Source organism: Ursus arctos, unplaced genomic scaffold (genome assembly GCF_023065955.2).
Source record: "Ursus arctos isolate Adak ecotype North America unplaced genomic scaffold, UrsArc2.0 scaffold_26, whole genome shotgun sequence".
Lineage (NCBI taxonomy): Eukaryota > Metazoa > Chordata > Mammalia > Carnivora > Ursidae > Ursus > Ursus arctos.
In genome coordinates, this window is record NW_026622941.1 from 30827148 (window position 1) to 30844449 (window position 17302).

Here is a 17302-nt window from a genome sequence, read left to right on the forward strand (position 1 = left end):
CATATTTATTTTTATAAATAAGTAGAATTCCTTAGGTAAAAAGAATGTTGCAAACAGAGTGATAAATAACTTATTCCACCAAGGAAAAGAAAATAAAGGTAAGAAATGTCTTACTAAGAGCAGAAACACTGAGGTGTAGGTATTAAACTTTGGAATGGTGATAAGGAAAATCAACTGTTTCCTTCCCAGTACATCTCTAAGAACAGAAAGACCTGCAACAATTTTAAAAAAAAGCGGTCACCTCACCTCAGTGATATTGATACAATCTAATCTGTCGGAGAAAGAAAAATTGAACGCCAAGTTTTCCTCTTGTCACGGTTAGTCAGGATGGGCTGTCAATGAAGTCTAAAATCGAGGCTTAGAAGAAAACAATGGGTAGCCATGCACCCAAAGCTCAGGGCACAGCCTCTCTCCTCCAAGTTCTGTCCTCCTTTCTCATCCCACACAATGTGTGTGAAACTACCACACACTTCCCAGCTCCTTGAATGCCCAACGCAACACCATCATCAGCACCATCACCACTATCACCCACTCCAACCGAGCTTTCCAATGTCAGATTCAGGGTGAGAGGCCCATTACCTCAAGTAAATTCTTGGTTAGGTCCACCAGTTTGGGTCGAGTATGGGAAAGCACCACTTGCATTGTTTGGTGTGGACCATTCTTTCTTGGTTTACAAAAAACCCATTAACATTTGAGGAGCTGTCTAAATTCAGCAAGCAAACTCATCTGACGGCCCAACTGAGACATAATGAGATCTCTCAGGCCCACAGTTAAGTGCAGGGCTAGGCACACATGAACACGTCAACCAAAGGCAGCCCAGACGGTGAAGACACTGACGACTGGAGTCTTTGTGAGTTGTCTGGCATGCTCCTGCTTCTCCTGCAATTCCCCTTTCCATATAATCTCTGTTCCCAGCCAGAATTTAATTTACCTGATTTTTATTTATTTTATTCCATTTTATGGCTCACTGCTCTTACTCATCCTGAGCTCTTTTTTATTTAATTTCAGATTTTAATCTGTATTCAAAACATTTCCCATGATGGTCTCCGCTAAAATCTATAAAAACTCAAACCAAGGGCACATTTAGAAGGACAGAAAATAGCATATAATATAAGTGAGTCCAATCAAGTTCTATTTTTGAGCCTGTAAAATAGGCTGGTTCTTCAAGGCAGAGCACTTTCAAGGTTCAGAAGCAATAAAAACAAAATGTAATGATATTTTTCTTCTCTTCTTTCAATTTGGAATTCATTATAATTTCTGAGACTACCCTGCCCCTCCCGCCACAAAGCAGTTCCTTTCAGCCCAGGCCGTACCCCTCTGCTTCTAGCTAGTGTCTGCATAGTCATTTTGTCTTTCTCCTCAAAGAGATGGTCCCCTAAATCCCTACTTCTAAGCATCATTATCTAAATGTTACATCACTTCCTGGTAAGAAATGTAACTGGAAAACACATTTTGACACAGTTTTCAAGCCCTGGTATTGCACTGTAAAGAGGAAATTGCTCACAGATTCCAAATAGAAATTGAGGCAAGTCAACCTTCGTAACACTCTGCTGAGCTCCAGCTAACTAAATACTATAATTTTACACATTCCATACATTTCTCAGAGGATTATCTTCAAATTAAGATCTGGCGTCTAAAAATTAGTGCATGTTACCCATGCACTAATTAAAGTGATATTTGACCCATTAAATCTGGCTTTTCTCTTCAGAATCTTCATTAAAGGAAAATGACTATCCCTTTTACCTTATAAAAGTCAAGCACATCATTTTTAATTGAGTTAATTTTGCACTTATTAATTAGAGTAAGTTCTCTAATGACTCTAAAGTACAATTTCTGATGCTATGAAATACTCACTGTTCAGAGCAACTTTTCATCCTGTTTCTATGTCATTTCACTGGAAATTAAGTGCCGCGTCATGCTTTATGAAAGATATGCTACAAAAAGAAGAAGGAGCTTCTTTCTAAAAGATTTACATGATAGCACAAAAGACAAGAGCTTTACCTTAGCCCAACCTATTTGCAATGAATCATGCCAGCACACAAAATAATAAGTAATTTCTGGTTATTTCACAGGGCCGGCACGACTGATTGAGAAACAAGAAAGAGAGGTGTAATCTCTTCCACAAGGGAGTTGTGACAGTGATTTGGAAGTAAAAACGATTAGGAAGCAACAAGCCATGTATGTTAGGCTGTTTGAGTCACCATGAAGGCTCAGAGTTCTCAGCATATAGCAAATAAAACTAGAATGCAAGCTCAGGGGTGATGTGTACCAAACAAATCCCTGAGGGTGGGTCAGAAATTTCAGGTGGCGGATACTTATTATTAAAAGTTCTAGGGCTGTCTTTTGAGGTAGAACTTTTACAGTGTAGCTCTATGAGCCATCAGCTGAGTAGAAGCACCAGCAAACATCAGAACACCAGGAAGAGCCTCCAGCTTCACAAATTAGTTGAGAAGCTCCCCCATTGAGGGTAGCAATCAATGTGTTACTGAATGGGAAATCTCTTGGAACATGTAGCTCTTGTTTGGAGTTAGAGAAGCCACAGGAAGCAGTGGTGTTCACAGTCATACCATGGCCATCGCAGTTCATACAGGCAGCTTCCTTTGCCCCTGACTCTGGATGACAGTCAATTTGTTCAGAGGCGGCCACTACAAACCAGGAATCAACCTTTTCAAAACACGAAGGGGTTTCTGGGGTTTTTTACAGAGACCAGAAGCAATTCCTGGCCAGACAAATGGCTTGGGAAGCTCCAAGATCAGAGTGACATTCCTGATGGAGCTGGAGGGCTGGTGATATTGACCAGAAACTTGAACTAGGCTGGGCTAGAATGGAACCAAGAAGGAAAACAAGGCAAAGTAAAAGAAAAGATATCTACAAGATGTCATCAAGACGCTCTGGTAGAACTTAAAAAGAAAATCTCTCAAAATGCTAAGACGATGAGGGGAACAGTCGATGGGTATTAAACGGTAGTATAAATCTGTCCACCTAGGTGAAATGAAACAAAGGGAAGACCTCTCCCTTAAAAATACAGCACTAAGATTTTACTTATCACTCCTAATGTTCTCAGCATGCGTGTCCTTTATTGTCCCCACAATCTTTGGTGTCTACTCATTATTATCTTCTAAATGTTACCAAATGGATTATATGAAAGTCCATTTAATTGTTCTTTTCTGTTTGGTACACCTTCCGTCACTTATAAACCGGATACCAGTTGTCAGGCCTCTGATAATAATAGTACAGAAACGTCTACACATGGTTTCTCTAAACTAACTAGTATCAGACCTCCAAAAATGCCATAATATTGTCTCATCCTTTTACTTCTGTGGCTTCTTTTTAACAATCCGAGGTTTGTGTTGCAGATGGTGATGCTTTCCTCATCTTTTCTATTTGAGCGAGTTTCATTGCGCAAATACAATCGATTTCATGGATTACTGATCTCTGTTGCGCATAATTTGGATAAATATAGAAACATTTCACCTCTTCAACTCCAAAATCAAATTGAACATAGTCATGGTTTAATCAATTTTTTAATGGCAGTCATAAGCAGCATTCTGATTTTTATTTTATCATAAATAATTTCTAAACTATGTTTTTGCAAGTAAGACCCATGGAACATCTGCCTCAGAATTGCCTATCAAATTGGTAAACATGTTTTTTGGGAAATGAGTACTCTCATCTGTACATGGCCAGTGGGGGTGCAAAACTACAGAGTCCTTATTGCAGGGAATTTGACAATACAGACCAAATTACATATGGTTTCACTCTTTAATCAGAAATACTATTTCCAGGAATTTATTCCATAGATACAAAAGATCTTGAGTGAAGCATTATTTGTAATGCCAAATAATATACAAAATATCCTTCAATAGAGTACTGATTGAATAAAGTATGGGCTGGGAACCCATAAGAAGGGATGAAGAAATTTCTGGATACTAACTGGTGTTGTCTCCAGGACATAGTAGGTAAGAAAAAACAAGATGCAAACAGTTTCTGAATGCTACCTTTTCTGTAAGAAAGTGGGGGGGTGGATAATATCAATATGTATCTATAATTTTTTATGATTTCATATAGAAACAAGGAAAGAATAAACCAAAAATTAACAAAAATAGTTACATATTGAGGGGAAGGAGGAACAGGATGAAGAATACAGGGATCAGTCTTTAGCTGTATCTTGTTACATACTTTTTTACTTTGAAATCATGTCAATGTTGTTATCTAATTTTAAAAAATTAATTTTAAAAGAAATATTTAAAAAAACCAGTTGCTATAAAACTGAATACACACTGAAACAGATGCACCTGTTGATCGTGTTGGTAGCATGTCCACACACCAAAAAGAAATGACCCAAATGACCTTCAAAGCAAATACTTAACTGTATACCTCTAATGGCATATATTCAAAGGTTAAACCACAAGAAAATCTTACCACGGATCCAGTGGTCTTATTTTTAATACTGGTATTTTTATTTTGAAACTATTATGAATATACTGTAGTGCAAAGCAAATAAGTAATTATGTTTGGTTTTTAAGAAATAATATTTCAGCATGAGAGAAAAAAAGATAACTATAAAATTTTTAAAAATAATCTCGAACTCTGTAATCTTAATTTGATTTGAAAATATTAGCCTATAAGAATGATTAATCATACTCTTATAAACACGCATATTTTCAACTCTCCTGAAAAAAACTGGAAGGAATGGCAACACACTAGCCATGAGCTCCTTCAGCATCAGCACTGCCATTCCTCACTAGAAGGAAAAGACTCCATATAGAAAATCACTGATTCTCAATGTAGGGTAAAAAATGGTTAGAGGAACTTAGGATATTTTTATATTCAAGAAATGAAGAAAAGCATCACACCTCACTAGCATCCACTTGGAATGATTCTCAATGGCATTTGATGGACCAATTTAAGCATCCAAAGATAAATGACTGATTTTAATGGATGGACAGACACATAGAAATAAACAGCGTGAAGGAGTGTGGTTGCCAAAGCAAAAATTGAATGTTGATTACACTGAAGACTGATAACTGAAGAAAAAGAATCACATATTGTCTTGTCTTTCTTTTATAAACTCTATTACAAGATTACCAAGTAGTCGATGGTGAAAAGTTGTTTGGTTCTTTTTTTTTTTTAAGATTTTATTTTCAAGTAATCTCTACACCCAACGTGAGGCTCAAACCTACAACCCCAAGATCAAGAGTCACATGCTGCACCGACCGAGGCAGCCAGACATCCTGAAAAGTTGTTTTTTATAATTAAATCCCAGCTAGCAAATACGAGAAGTTTTAGAATTAGACCTCATTTTGCAACTTTTACCGAAATAATCTATACAGATAATGATTATCAATGAGTAGCCAAACTGAAAGATGAAAACTGATTCAGACATTTATAATGACGGATCAGCCTGCCAACCACGATCCCACTGATAAATCTTAACATGCTGAAAGTGCAAAAACAAGAAATATTCTGTGCCTCTTCATGGGATGCAATAGGAAATTCTCAGTATCAGCTGTGAAGTATTCTTGTCAAAAGACTGAACACAAACCTAGAAGTCTCTAGAAAAAATGTCCAATTATAGGAAGTAAATGAAACAGAAGAAATATTGGGGATAGAAGAACATTTAAATGACATGAACATGAAGAAATAATCAGTCAAATATGGAATGTAGGACTTTCTTCAAAACTAATAATCTGATTTCTCCAACAATCAATGGCATGAAAGGAAGGCAGTGGTAGTGACGACTGCTGTAGAATAAGAGACTTGAAAGCCTGAACAACCAAATGCAATGAGCTCTATGACCTTGAATGGAAAATAATTACATCTATTTTCACTACTTCTAACTAAAATTTAGCATTTTTTCAATTATGAATGTAGGCAACAAACCATACCAGTATTCACTGTCCACATCACTTTATCACAACGAAATCACCTATTTCGGGTATATTTCTATCACATTATAGTCATTGTATTTATCTCATTATATTGTTTAAATTCACCATAACTTTGAAATTATAGTAGTTATGAGACCTGATATTATTTAATGCATTAATCTTGTTATTTAATCCATTAATAAGGAAGCACATAAACTGGTATATCACAAATTTGTTTTTTAAATATTTTGATAAGAATTTTTCAATGCAATTAATTTCTTCTGCAATCCTATGTGTTTATTTTATGCATTTAAGAACTCTTCTAAGAAAAGGTTGCTACACTTCTTCAGGCTGCACATAGCTACACACAGGCACATGCCCACATGAACACACACACACACTCATGTTCAGAACCCCTCCAAAACTGGTGTACCCACCAACCACCAGGAAAAACATCAAATATGCACAGGAGTATGCTGTGAAAAGACCACTTCTCCATATTACGTAATTGAATTGGGAATGCTTATCCATACAATTTTCCATAATACCAAACGCCAATTCCAACAAACAAAACCTCCACTCTCTCACTATTGTATTTCAAAATCCAAGCCAAGCAAATATCTTTACGTGAACACTGTCACACATACACAACTAAGTACATCCTAACTTGCCCTCTTCGGTGTGTCAGTTCAGTCTGTACTCAGATTATTATTTCATGTATCTGTATGTCCCTGAGCTTCCCATTCAATTTCTCCTGCTTGTCGTTAAAAGTCTTACCACTGCCCTACTGCCCATTCTCAGTTCTCTTTCCTTATTCTGCAACAACTGTAGGGATTTGCTCCCAGGTCAACCATGGCTCTGGTATTTATGAGCTTTATGACTTTAGATAAGTTACTCAAACTTTCTAAGCTTTTGTTCCAGGATATTTAAAATAGCAATGAGAAAGCTTGGCTCATGCATTTGTTAGGATTACTGTCTGAGTTAAAGTAGAGTATATAGTAATACACAATATGTAATATCATGTAATATCATGATTAACAGCTTGGACCCTAGAGCCGCATTATCCATGCTCAAATTTCAGTTCTAACAATTACTAGCTATGTCGTGGGACAAAGTACTTCACCTCGCTCTGCTGCAGTTTTTCCTCTGCAAAACAGGAGTAGAAATGGCACCTGCCTCATGGGGTTTGAGAGGTCAACTCAGCTACTCATGTAAAGATTTTTGATTAGCAGTGAGCACATCCCTTTGGTATGTAAGCTGTTGTCTTACATATATATATAGTGCTTAGCACTGGCATGCACTAAAAATGCCTTTTATTATTAACAAATAGGAAATCCTTAATTTTTTTGGAAATTCATCAAAGATAAGAGATATTAAACACTAAAAATTAGATAGGTGATTTACCAGATTTTTAAAATTAAGTTCTGGTTAAAGCCTTATTAAAGAGAAAACTGCCAGAACCATGAAACAATAATGGAGGAGTCTACGGCCTGCATGGTCCCAGAAAAGTGACATTTGTTCATGGTTATGGGATGTATTTATACAGAACTATTCATATAAATTGTTTCAGCCTTGACTTTTTTCTGCAGAGCAGTAAGGCCAATAACCACCCATTGAAAGTCTTCCAACAAAATTACCAGTGGCTGGCACTACCATGTGATAGAAAGGCATGTCATTAGCATACAGGTGGCCTGAGTTTAATTCGGTTCTCCATTGGCTGTGCTAGCCTGATGTGTCATTTAACCTTTATGAGTCTTCATCTGTAAAATGGATATGTGCCCTGTCTGTTTCATGGGGTCGGAAGGAAGATCACAGTGATGACATTACCATAAAGTGGCAAACATTATGAGAAATCAGGTACTATCCCATCTGCCATGACCTACTAAAGGAATTAAGAACCGGGTGAGAGAAGCTGCAAATAGGTTATAATTGTTTTCTTTCAAAACTTTGAACCTTCCAATTGTATGGGTATTTTAAGCTATTTCTGTTGACCAAATATTTCAATCACTGAACTTTGGGGGTCAGCACAGTAGGGTTGAGAGAGTTTATTTAGTAGACAACTCAAGTTATCCAAAGTCAGAAGATAATTGTTTTTGACCCATCAACATTCAGTGATGGATAATTATCCTACGCATAACCAAACAAGCAACTCTGTATGTGATGAAATTTAGGAAGGTTCTTCAAGTGTTCTTCCCGCGCTAATAAACCTCAGCTTGAGAATTTTTCTCCCAACCAGAAAGTCTCAGCCTTTGGATTGGAGGAGCTTGGAGTTGTATTTTTACTGGAAGTAGTTTTAAATTAAGAAAGTGGAAAAGAAAAGTTTCTTTTTTTTTTTTAAGTGGAAAGGAAGAATGCTGGGAGGAGAAGTCAAAGGAGCTCCCATTAGTCCGTTTATACTAATTGATGGGATTCATTCATTATCAGCAGGGGAAGCCTAGAATCAAGTAATGAGAGAGAAGAAAGGGGCAGTTGACATCAACTAGTGAAAAGCACAAAAGAGGAAAAAGCAAAGACAAACTTGTTGTCTTCACACCTTTACAAAAGAGTATCTTAACCACCTGAAGTGGGAAACTGAATCTGTTGGCAAATTTAGTGATACTTCCATTGGTAGCTTCCCAAGAATGCAACTCCTTATCCTAAGTCTTGCCTGGACAGAGTGGAGTTCAGAATAGAATAGAGAAGTTCAGAAACCCAGCCCCAAACAGCAGGGTCCAGATCTGAACCAAAGCGGAACCACACCCCATGATTTAAACAGGGCTGCTGAAGTGTGGGTAGGAAGAAATCTGTGTTTTTACTACTTCAGAGTATCGCCTTTCCTTTTCTAATTCAAACTGGCAAGAATAAGCCCTGAGAACACTGAGTCCTTGGTTACATAGACAGGAGCATTAAGACCAAACATGAGGACGTACGTGATAGCTTCTCTGAAGGAATTATGGGTCCCCTAAGATAGAGACATCAAAAAATCCAGTAAGTACAGCATCCACAGATGCTTCTGTTGGTAAACCAATCATACTTGTTTTTTCATCTGGGACAGACTCAACCAGGGCCCTTGAGAACAGAGGCCCACATGTTAATCATGTACTTTCTACTCGGAGCATTACTTTCTGTAGGGATAATGTAACATGTCCATGCACATAACACAAATGAAGTAAAGGGGCTTGAATGTTAGCCACCCTTCAATTGCATTAATTGGGAAACACAATTAATTAGGATTAATTAGGAAATTATAAATATGAAAAAAAAATTCTACACATTAAAAAATCTGTCAAGCTCTTACATATCTGTAGCACTCACATTTCTAAATCAAAAATGGGACATACAGGGGCGCCTGGGTAGCACAGTCGTTAAGCTTCTGCCTTCAGCCCAGGGCGTGATCCTGGCGTTCTGGGATCGAGTCCCACATCGGACTCCTCGGCTGGGAGCCTGCTTCTTCCTCTCCCTCTCCCCTGCTGTGTTCCCTCTCTCGCTGGCTGTCTCTCTGTCACATAAATAAATAAAATCTTTAAAAAAAAAAAATGGGACATACAGAAAACAAATTTGCCTTTATAGGGAAAATAAGATAGAATATTTAAAATCCAGACACAATGGAAAAAATCTTAGACAGAAAATCTTAGACTTGATTTATGCTCGGTGTGACAAAGTAGGAAACAGTCAGGAACATTAACAATACATTTATTCACAGCACATATTTTATTAACATTTTAAAGATGTGCTAAGGTCAAATTTAGTGTGTTTTCAAAAAAAGAATTTTTGAAATCTGTATTCGTTGAAATTCGGGAATATGTCCAGAAATGCTATTTGCATATATGATATTACAGATAGACAAATTTTAACTAAGTTTTTTAAAAACAAAATAATGGGTGTCTTGCAGTAAGCATCTTTGTTCAAACTTAAAATTCCCATAACTATTTAGCTCATATGATATTTTCTTTTGGATAACAAAAAACTGTAGGTACATATATATTAATTTATCTTTATCACAGAGGTATACTTTAAATTCCCAACTGTATTTACATTTCATAATTATTTATTTCTATTTGCTTCATGTATTCAAGGGAAGGAACATATGTATAGAAAGAAATTTATGCGATGATCATCTTAATTAGTTGTAATAACCTCTCTAATTCCTTAAGATTAAGAATTGTACAGTTTGCAAGCTTTGCAGACCATGTTAAATCACTGTGTTAATATGAAAGCCTAAGGACAAATCAGATCCCTCCCCAAAAGTTTATTAAAATAATTTATCTTAAAATTCCAATTAAAATAAAAATTTAATATCTTCAATATTTACAGTGGTACATATTTACTAACTTGATTATAATCATGCCTTTCTGACAGTCTCATCAACAGATTATGCAGATTATATAAAGCACCATATTTTTTGTAGGAGTTAGCAGTGAATTGCTATTTTAAGCATATATAAACAGAAATCCTAATATGCTCCATCTCTCATTTTTCACATTGACATATAGATCAGAAACATCCATCACTTTCTAGGGTTCAGCATAGTTAAGTAGGAAAACCTGCTTGTGAAAGCATTCTGGATATTAAATCTAAATAAGAAAGATATTGAAATGGAATATTCAGGAGCTAGTCTAATGAGGAAAATAGCCGGGTCTCATAATACAACAGACATTGGGAAAGAAGGTCAGAGCTAAATCAGTAATTGCTTCAAACTTTATCTTTAATATAGCTGTGACTTGGTGATAGAAAAATGAGGAAGCGGACAGGTGACAGCTTTTTATTTATCATGTGCATATGAATGATATAATCAATTTGAGAGATATTTTTTCTCTCTTTTCCAGATCCTTACAAAACAAAAAAATCTTCTTCATCAAATTTATATATAGCTTCCATTATAAATATTTCCTAAGGGTATGTTTTCTGCTCACAAAACAAATTTTTGAAAGGTACATTCAAGAGAACTTATTGAGTCAATAAATATTTACTGAGCACTTACTATGTATGGGCCTGGTGCTGCCTCCATCACTGTGAGCAGGACAGACACAAATCCTGCCCTCACAGACCAAGCAGGGTGGGAAGTGCCATGAATGGGGACTTCCAGGGAACAGCAGGAAGGCAGGAGCGACTCACCCCATCCAAAAGGCACAGCTCTGTCCAGTACCACTCAGGGGAATTAACTGGGTTATAGTGACATGAAATCAATGTATTTCTAGACAGACTCAAAGTTCTATTTCTTCTTTCTTGTTTTCCTACTACCTTTATGTCTATTATAAAAGTAGGCTAAAGTGGTTGATAGTGTTTGTATATTCATTGAATTCTCTTCAAAAAGGATTATTTGAGCAACGAAAGAAAATGACTGATGGAACATAAACTGTCAACCTGTGTCAAGTCCCAGTGAAAGAAGGTACTATTTTGCTAACATGAATTACCAATCCCACTCCAAATTTCCAATGCAGGGAGAAATGGGGGTGGAGTAGATATAATGGAACCTGATGATAAGAACGAACCAATGCGGCTCTAAAGCAGCTCATATTTGTCTTACGCTGATCTGATGAGGCGGCATGACTGAGCCCAAGAGACAAACCACAAAATCTAACTTGTAACAAAGAATCCGCTACAACGCGGATTTTATTTTTTAAAAAAACACTTTTTTTCTGAAGTATATCCTAAGTCAGTTACCTTCCTACTTTCTTTTTTTTTTTTTAATATTTTATTTATTTATGTGACAGAGAGACAGCCAGTGAGAGAGGGAACACAAGCAGGGGGAGTGGGAGAGGAAGAAGCAGGCTCATAGCAGAGGAGCCCGATGTGGGACTCGATCCATGAACGCCGGGATCACGCCCTGAGCCGAAGGCAGACGCTTTAACGACTGCACTACCCAGGTGCCCCAGTTACCTTCCTACTTTCTAAGGAGAGAGCATAACCAGATGAAAAGTATATGGATCTGGGAGTCATGAATATGTACAGAAAGAGAGAAGGAAAGCTCGAACTGCTGAAAGCCCCACCAGCACTGGGACTCCCGAAGAGGACTGTCCCGCAAGGCCCCATTCAACATGTTTTACTTTACCTCTCCAAACTCAGCAAAGTCCCTTCTAGTCCTATTTTTCAAGCTACTGCCCACCTTTCTCAGGCCACTTAGATTTTCTTAAGGAATCTTTTATTCTACTCCCAAGGCACAGAAATCAATAATGCACGTCACTGAGCTCTAGTCAAACTTGAGCCGACAATCCAGATATTCCCGTTTCCTGAGTCAAATCACTCACAGAGCTCATTTCAGGCCAGTCTCCAAAGAATACTTTATATAACAAGAAGTCTAATGCTTTTTTTTATCCAAATGTATTCGGTGTACTTGGTGACACCAGGAACAGGAAGTTAGGGGAAACTTGAGCCGATTTAGCAAGATTCCTCCCACCAAAGCCACCTTGCATCTTTCCCTTCTTATCATCTAAATATTTACAAATATTTTTATTCATTTTCATGGGGAGATAACACTTAACAAACCAAACAAATATTTACTTTCACCTACAGGGTGACTAAATCTTAAAAACTAATCAGGGCCATTGTATTCCTAACATACAATATTGAGGGTTAACAATGTTCAAGTTAAAAGTTTACTTGGCTTTCTGTCATCTATGTTAAGTCTGATCATTAAAGATACAGTTGACTCTTGAACAGCATAGGGGTCAGGGGTACCGACCCTACGTGCAGTTTAAAATCCATGTATAACTTTTGACTTCTCCCAAATTTCACTACTAACAGCCTACTGTTGACTGGATGCCTTACCAATAACAGAAACCGTTGATTAACATATATTTTGTATGTTATGTATATTATATACAGTACTTGTACAATAAAGTAAGCTAGAGAAAATAAAATGTTGAGAAAATCATAAGGAAGAGAAAATACATTTACAGTACCGCACCATATTTATGGGAAAAATTCCACAGTAAGTGTATGTTATAAACGTTGTTCAAGGATGTCCCTCTGGTCCTCCACTTTCAGTCACTAACTCCTTTGTCTATCCACACCCTCACCTTGGAAACTTAACTCCTTCATCTACCTTAGGAGAGTCAACGTTTGAGAATTTCCTTCGATCACAATGACCAATTCCATGCCTTGCTGTTTCATTCCTAATAGGTAGTAGCAAGAGACACTTTGCTAAATGAACTCTCACCAAATCAGGAATGAGTCTGAATCAGTATGTGTGTTATTTCTTTCAACAATGTTTTGCCTTACACCAAAAAAGTACTAGCCCCAAAGTATAACTACAATGACAGTCCAAAACACAGCCCCCTCCCATTTTCATCAATACCATGCATTGCTACTGTCTACCTCAGTAAAGGGGCCATCAATAAATACTTTCATTTTTTATTACATTAATTATGAGAGTAAAAATTGAAATTACCAAATATCCAACAGCAGGGGAATTGCTATATAAATTATGGTACATTAATATGAAAGACAATTTTACTGTTAAAATCATATTGGTAAGCATTTGTTAATAATATGGAAAAATATAATACAACTGTAGCAAAAAGCAAGATGTGAAATATTTTACAATATCCCAAATTTGTGAATTTGTGTGCGATTGTCTCTGAATGTACATTTAAAAATATATATAAATATATTTCTAATTCCTAACTACAAAATTAGAAAAGAAGACTTTTATTGAGAAAGTTACTTTTAGTATTTCTTTTACAACCATTGGTTAGAAATCCTAGAAGCAGTGTATCTGTCAGTATATATAAGTTACAATTGGAATAAATTGAAAAAAATCCTAGTTAAAAAATAGGATGCAATAAAGGCTTTTCGGTCAGTGACCGTCGGCCAGAAACTATAAAGGCAAAGACTTCTAAAAGGTGGACTTACCAGATAAGGAGAAAGTTGCAATGGAAAAAAGTAAAGTTATTTTCTAGTCTGGTGGAAGGTCTAACAGCATTCAGTGTTTTACAAAAAGAAATTGCCATTGGCACCTTCATTAATTAGGTGCTTTATTAGTTCAAGTGAGAACTTGATACTTCAGGGGACATTGCTCAGTGAAATTTCTCACTAGGGTAAGCCCTTGCTAGCAAATCAAAGCTGTGGCAATTCACACATGTATGTGAAAGGCAAGTTTGTCACTGTTAAATGAGGAGAAAGCAGAATTACAATAAACTGAGAAGACCTCAACTCAAACAAAAGACTATAGTTTAGCTAAGCAAATAGAGACACCTCAAAAGTTGAAACTAGTGGTCAAAATAGTATATGCCTTGTTAGAAAAGCTGGAAATTCATCACAATGCATGCTATGATTATAAATTCCTGCTCGTGTGCAGGTTTCTTTTTTCCATAACATTTAGTGTATCATATCTGAACACTTCCAGAGAATTGGTTATCTTAAAATACTTTAAAAAATTTAAATGTAATTTTCTTCAAATAAAAGTACGTTATTAGATTTTATTACTTATATACATATGTGGATATACATATAGTGCAGGGGAAAAAGTCATAAAAAGCAAGGCAATTTGGAAGGGGAAGATTTTACAGACCTTGTTAAAGATGGTTACTGATGGATCTTCATTCCCCAGCTAAACCTTGCAATGTGGTTACTAAGTTCAAAAATCTGGCTGGAAATTTCATAGGGATTGCATTAACTTAGATATTAATTTGGGGAGAAGTGATGTTTTATGTCCACACAAAAACTCGCACATGGCTTTATTCATAATTGCCCCAATTTGGAAACAACTAAGATGCCCTTCAACTAGTTAACGGTTAAATAGCCTGTAGCACATTGGCAAGTCATTCAATGCTAAAAAGAAACGAGCTACCAAGCCACAAAAAACCTGGAGGAAACTTAAATACGCATTTCTTAGTGCAAGAAGCCAAACTGAAATGACGACATACTACATGATTCCTACTCTATGACATTCTGGAAAAGGAAAACTATTAAGATAGGAAAAATGATCAGTGGTTGCTAGAGGTGTGGGAGGAGAGAAGGATAAATAGGCAGAGCACAGAGGATTTTTAGGACTGTGAAACTATTCACTTTCTAATGATGGATACATGTCATTAAACATTTGTCAAAACCTAGGAAATTCAATACCAACAGTGAACCCTAATGTAAACAGCAGACCTTGATAATAAGGCGCCAGTGTAGGTTTCATGGATTGTATCATCATCCCTGGTGTGGGATGCCGATGGTGGGGCAGACTGTGTGCAGCGGAGGGGGAAGAAAAGGGGGGAAGGAAATACGTGGGAATGTTCTGTACTTTCTACTAATTTTGCTGTGAACCTAAAACTGTTCTAAAAAAGAAAATCTACTCATTAAAGAAGAAAAAACAATGGGCTGACCTACAAAACTCAAAAGCCCGTAAAGTAGATACAGAACATGGCATGCACGGACACCCTAGCTCGCGCAGCCTTTGACGAAGGGGTCCGACAGCAGAGTAAAACATACTCACACGGGTGACCGAAAGCAAATCAGCAGACAGTAAACACATACCAAGGGTCTCATTCCTAATGGCATTAAATATTACGTACACACAAAACCAAAACCGCAAAAAAAGTATTTAATGTGTTAACAAACTATAAATAAAAAACAAATAAAATTAAAAAACCTGAAGAAGGGAAAGAGCAAACCAGACTAAATTCAATTCATAAAATCAATATCTATCATAGAAAAGAGGCGACAATGCTTTTGCATTTTAATTCTAATTTCCTCTGGGGTGTCCCACTGCTTTCTATTGATTGAGGAAAATATCAGACAGAAATAGAAATTTTTCTTGGCCAAAAAAATAGATTCCATTTACCTCAACTCAGGACATTTTAAAAATAAAGATGAGGGGGCTTTTTCTTACGTGAAAAGGCAAATTTTATTTTCTCTGTAGGACTGTTGACAACCTTTATTTTTCATGTGGGTTCACTTGATTCAGCCATACCAAACAATGCTCCTGAGCTCGACTTTTCCAACTTTTCTTTTCTAGAAAAAAGAAAGTCCATGCTGATTCTTAGTCATAGCTCTGAATTCACACTTGCATTCTTCCTGTATATCCCTTGGAGCATATAGGAAAGTTTTCTATTTCTTTGGGGAAAAAGAAAAATCCGTTAGCTATTTTCTAAGCCAGAATCATCAAACAGGCAGCAAAGCTGTATTAAAAGTAGAAGCGGACAAAGGAGGGACAAATAAGAAAGATAAAATCAATTAAAGAAATTCTAAATAAAAATGTGGCACGTAAAAGTAGTCCATGTAATTTCAACAAGCATTTTATTCAAGGCTTAAAAAAGAAAAAAGAAAGAAAGAAAAGCCTTTGAATGGCCAGTCTCGACAGGAAAATGTGCTCTGGCACTAAAGGATAAAAGAAGCAATTGTCATTGCTTGGGGAATTTATGGACCCTTTCAGATTTTGAACCAATACAAGTCAGGTCTTTGAAATTAATAAGGGCTTATCGAGGCCTAAGCATATAGTGTTAAGCATGCATCACTGATTTTGAACTTAATACACACTAAAGAGCTTATTAAAAATATAAGTTCTAGAGTGTTTATGTATTCAATCAAAATTTGTATGCATCACTGAACATTCACTAAATCAAAGTTTTAAAAGTTGTAAGAAGGATTTAAAATGGCTAACTTGTAAGTAAGAACTCTAAACAAAGTATAAAGAAAGATTAAAGAAACATTTTAGGTGGGGCGCCTGGGTGGCTCAGTCGTTGAACGTCTGCCTTCGGCTCAGGGCGTGGTCCCGGCGTTATGGGATCCAGTCCCACATCAGGCTCCTCTGCTATGAGCCTGCTTCTTCCTCTCCCACTCCCCCTGCTTGTGTTCCCTCTCTCGCTGGCTGTCTCTATCTCTCTCTGTCAAATAAATAAATAAAATCTTTAAAAAAAAGGAGAAAGAAACATTTTAGGAGAGATCAAATAGGTTACCAGACTAAAAGAAACACTAAAACAATAGAGTACAAATAGAGAAAAATGATTACAAACGAGAAGACTAAGGTACTGTGTGTACTACAAATAAAATAAAAGCATAAGGTTAAAATAAATAAGCTAGTCCAGTAATATATGTAAGCATATAACATAGGAAATGTGTTAGAACGCTGAGTCCTACAATGAGCTGTCACACATTCCCGTTGCCACAATCACGCCATTTCAAATGTGTTTTTCATACTAGAAGAAAACCAGTTTTATATATTATTTTTTTCAATGTATTAAGTCACAAGGACAGACTCTGACCAATACTTTTTGTACTAGTCAAGGTAGACTTATAAAAAAAACAGCCACTACCAAATCTCTGTGGCTTAAGAAATAAAAGTTTATTTCTCTCTCACACATCACAGTCCAGAGTAGGTCACAAATACATTGGAGTGTTTGCACATAATAGGCAATGGATATGTATTAAAAGATTGAATGAATAAACAGAAGGAAATGAGAAAGAAATAAAGAAGTAAGAAAGGAAGGAAGATAGGTCCTGTTTGACTTTGCTCAAACTATGGA

At 36.5% G+C, this 17302-nt stretch overlaps 1 long non-coding RNA gene across 13 annotated transcripts in view; it reads right to left on the reverse strand.

Annotated features, from left to right (window-relative positions):
* LOC130544860 (uncharacterized) overlaps window positions 1-17302 on the reverse strand; it is a 103474-nt gene that overhangs the window by 69940 nt on the left and 16232 nt on the right. The gene's annotated exons all lie outside the window — the stretch shown is intronic.